Raw genomic sequence first — 4,674 nt, forward strand, 5'->3', positions numbered from 1 at the left:
CCAAGGGACTCTCAAGAGTCTTCTCCAACACCGCAGTTCAAAAGCATCAATTCTTCAGCGCTCAGCTTTCTTCACAGTCCAACTCTCACACCCATACATGACCACAGGAAAAACATAGCCTTGACTAGACGGACCTTTGTTGGCAAAGTAATACCTCTGCTTTTGAATATGCTATCTAGGTTGGTCCTAACTTTCCTTCCAAGGAGTAAGCGTCTTTTAATTTCATAGCTGCAGTCACCATCTGCAGTGATTTTGGAGCCCAAAAAGATAAAGTCTGACACTGTTTCCACTGTTTCCCCATCTATTTCCCATGAAGTGATGGGACCGGATGCCATGATCTTCGTTTTCTGAATGTTGAGTTTTAAGCCAACTTTTTCACTCTCCTCTTTCACTTTCATCAAGAGGCCTTTTGTTCCTGCATTAGTAATCTTAATCTATCACTTGTTTGCATTTCTTTTAAAAGTTTATATACAAGGTAAATTACGTTTTTTCTTCCCTTTTTACTTTTTTTTCTTGCTTTTCCTTCACTTGGAGAACATTCTGACAAGACTTTAAAAACATTTTTTTAATTATTTTTTTTTCTCCTTTGGCTGACCAGGGATCAAACTCACACTCCTGCAATGGAAGCATGGAATCTTAACCATAGGACCACTGAGGAGGTCCAAGACGTTTTTTGAACTGTCCTTTATATTTTTTGGTTCTACCAGTTTATTGCTACCAACCCATATCCCTCCACCCTCATGCACGCATGCTCAGTCATGTAATCCCATGGACTGCAGCCTGCCAAGCTCCTCTGTCCATGGACTTTTCCAGGCAAGAATACTGGAGTAGGTTGCCATTTCCTTCTCCATGAACAGTCCTTTTTTTAATGTCATGGAAACCAAAAAATTTTTTTGCTGAATATCTATTTTGAATTCAGTTCTGGAGTAGATATTACCAGTTTTGTTTCTTTACTATCTATTGTGACTCCCTCTCAGTTTTTAATCACAATCCACTTTTAAATTTATGCTTCTCTTCTTTCGTTTTTATCCTCTCATGTCTTCAAAAGATTGTTCTCTAACAGTTTTCATTGACCGTATACTATCATATTCCTTTGTTTGTTTTTTTTTTTTTGGCCACACACATGACATGTGGGATCTTAGTTCCCTATTCAGGGATCAGACCCGAGAGCCCTGCAGTAGAAGTGCAGAATCTTAACCACTGGACTTCCAGGGAAGTCCTCTTATTTATTTTTTAAATATTGAGGCATATTTGATTTATTTTTCTCTTTTTCTTTATTAGCCTTCCGTATCATACAGAGAGAACCCATTACTTTATAGAATTAAAAAAACAACAACACATTTTTCTCATGGTTTTATACTTAGAAAATGCCTTAGTCTTTTTTAGTGTCCTATAAAATTCACAGCTTCCATCTCAATATTTTATAGTTTGTCAAAATTATAACAAAAATCCTTCAATTTGAAGAAAATACAAGTTCATTCCTAGCTTTCCTTCCCTGAGAAATGCACTTTTTGATCATATTTGCTTATTGTTTGATGGGCAATGAACAGTGAGTGACCTCCAGGCACACCTTGTGGTTTATTGTTTCTAAAAGACATTCTTTTCTTTTCCTTATCGTTTTATTGTGTTCTCCCTCTAAAATATACTTGAAAGAGTAGACTTAACTCTCTGTGGCCTTTGAGGACAGATCCAGGACCAATGGATGAGACTGACAGGCAGATTTTGGCTCAACCTGAGAAAAGATGTTTTTGGAAACATTCCAAAAACTATTAAGTTTTTGGAAAAGATGAGCTTCCTGGATAAATAGCAAGTTCCCTGTCTTTGGCGGTGTTTAGAAAGAGATTAGATCTGATTTTCTGCCTTAGTAACCTAGCCATCTTTTTTCATTTTGATTCCCAGCAATTCTCATTCATCAGGAGTTACAGAGTTAGACAGTACAGTCCCTAACACAGGAAAGACACAATGAGATTTGTCAGCAATTTATTGGTATGGGAAGAATCTTCCCTCAAGAAGCAGGTAGACTCAAAGCAATCTTGAGAATGAACAAAGCTGAAAGTGTCATGCTTTTTGATTGCAAACTGTACTACAAAGCTGCAGTAGTCAACAGTATGGTGTTAGGGACTTCCCTGGTGGAGCAGTATTTAAAAATCTGCCTTCCAATGCAGGGGACATGAATTCAATCCCTGGTTGAGGAATTAAGATCCCACATGCTGCTGGGCTACTGAGCCCACGCACTGCAACTAGAGAACCCTGTGTGCCATAACGAGGAGCCTGCACACCGCAGTGAAAGATCCCATGTGCCGCAGTAAGACCTGACTCAGCCAAAAACAAAACAAGAAGACAGAAACAGACACAGAGACTGATGGAACAGAATAAACAGCCCAGAAGCAAATCCACATTTATATGGGCAATTACTCTACAACAGAGGAGGCAAGAGTATACAGTGGGGAAAAGATAGCCCCTTCACTGAATGGTGTTGGGAAACTAGACAGCTACATGCAAAAGAATCAAACTGGACTACTTTCTCACACTGCTTACAAAAATAACTCCAAGTAGACTAAAGACGTAAATTTAAGACCTGAAAGCATTAAATTCCTAGAAGAAAACATAGGCTCTTTGACATTGGTCTTAGCAATTTTTTTTGGATATGTATCCTCAGGCTGTGTAGTCCTATTTACTTTTGCTTTTACAAAGGACTATATCAAACTCAAAAGCCTTTGCACAATGAAGGAAACTATCCATAAGATGAAAAGGCAACCCACTGAATGGGAGAAGATATTTGCAAATAATATATCCAATAACAGGTTAATATCCAAAATATACAAAAAGCTCATATATTTTAACATCAAGAAAAAAAAAGAAACAGTTCTATTTAAAAATGGGCAGAGGATCTGAATAGACTTTTTTTCCAAAGAAAACATATAGATGCTCAATATCACTAATTATTGGGGAAATGCAAATCAAAATGGCAATGAGCTACTGCCTCACACGTATCAGAATGGCTATCGGATAAGTGTTGGCGAGGATGTGGAGACGATAGCACCCTTGTGCTCTCTTGGTAGGATTGTAAGTTGGTGAAGCAACTAGTATGGAGGCACCTTAAAAAATTAAAAATAGAATTGCCATATAATCCAGCAATTTCACTTCTAGTTATTTATCCAAAGAAAATAGAAACACTATTTCAAAAAGATACATACATCCCAGTGTTCACTGTAGCATTAGTTATAAGAGCCAAGATAATGAAAGCAACCTAAGTGACTGTTGATAGACAAATACCTAAAAAAGCTATGGAGTGTGTGGGGGTGTGTGTGTGTGTACACAAACAGTGAAATATTACTCAGTCATAAAAAACAAAATCTTGTTGTTTGCAACAACCTGGATGAACCTAGAGGATATTATGCTAAGTGAAATAAGTTGGAGAAAGACCAATACTGTGTGATCTCACATATATGTGAGTCTAAAATACAAAGCAAAATGCAACATAGGTGCAGAGAACAAACAGGTAGTTGCCAGAAGGTTGGGGGTGGGGGGATAGGCAAAACAGGTGAAGGAGATTAAGAGCTATAGCCCTCCAGTTATATAATCAATAAGTCATGGGGATGTGACATACAACATAAAGAATGTAGTCAATAATAATTTCATATGGGCGGACGTTTACTAGACTTAGAGTGATTACGATATATGCAAATTCCAAATTATGTATGAAACTAACATAATATTGTATGTCAATTATATTTCAGTTAAAAAGCAGGTAGAGCACATTAGCCCATTACTCCATTTCATTTGTCACTCTGGTTATGGGTTTAAATAGATTCTGTTGGGTTGAGGGAAGACAGTCCCTCGGCAAGGTTGGAAACTGGTGGAGACTATGATGGATCCTTTTAATATTTTCTCCTACATGCCTTGTTTTATTATTTTACATGTTGTTTTTGTTACCCAGTAATTCTGCATATTTATCAGTTAGCAAAGCAGTGATCCATTGTTCCTCTGACATCCTTCTCATATGCTTCGTGTAGACTGAGGGCAGAATATTTCTATCAGTGGACTGTCTTCCCATTCTAGCCATAGAAACACTTGGTAACTATGAGGAGGTTTGTCCAGCAGTTCACCATGTTATTTGGAGTTTCTACCTGTGTAGAAAATTGATGGTTATTAGATGTTGTTCAAGGTGTAGGAAAGATCCAACAGCAAGGGGCATCTGGTAGTTGCTATATTGATATAGGGTGTTGGGAATCAGTATTGCAGTTTTCTAGGAAAAACTGGTTTGTGTTTTACTTTACAGGTTGCCCTGTGAAAAGTAGAGAGTTTCCTTTGGGTAGGTCTCTAGAGAAGGGTAGGATTTAACTCTCTTGGCAGTGATTTCTTAACTTGTATGGGTCTAAGACACTTCTGAACAGACGAAGGAGAGCCTCAGATCCCCATCCTAGAAACCACCCCATTGTATGTATACATAAAATTGCATATACAATCTCAGGGGCTTACAAATTCCCTGAAACTTTCCTGGTTAAGACACTCGACTAAAAGGACAGAGTTCACCTGGCACTTGGACAAAATGTAGTGCTCAGAGACCATCATAGGGAGGACTCTGTTGAAGACCCAGGTTGTGATATTACTTTGCAGTTTGCCACCTTTTTGTTCCTATAACCCCACCAGAAGTACTGTCTCTTGTTATTT

General features: G+C 38.0%; 1 protein-coding gene across 1 annotated transcript in view; it reads left to right on the plus strand.

Annotated features, from left to right (window-relative positions):
- The window catches only part of FAM76A (family with sequence similarity 76, member A), a 45,130-nt gene that overhangs the window by 32,978 nt on the left and 7,478 nt on the right, over positions 1-4,674 (plus strand). The gene's annotated exons all lie outside the window — the stretch shown is intronic.

The sequence above is a fragment of the Bison bison genome, unplaced genomic scaffold (genome assembly GCF_000754665.1).
Source record: "Bison bison bison isolate TAMUID 2011002044 unplaced genomic scaffold, Bison_UMD1.0 scf7180017864516, whole genome shotgun sequence".
NCBI lineage: Eukaryota > Metazoa > Chordata > Mammalia > Artiodactyla > Bovidae > Bison > Bison bison.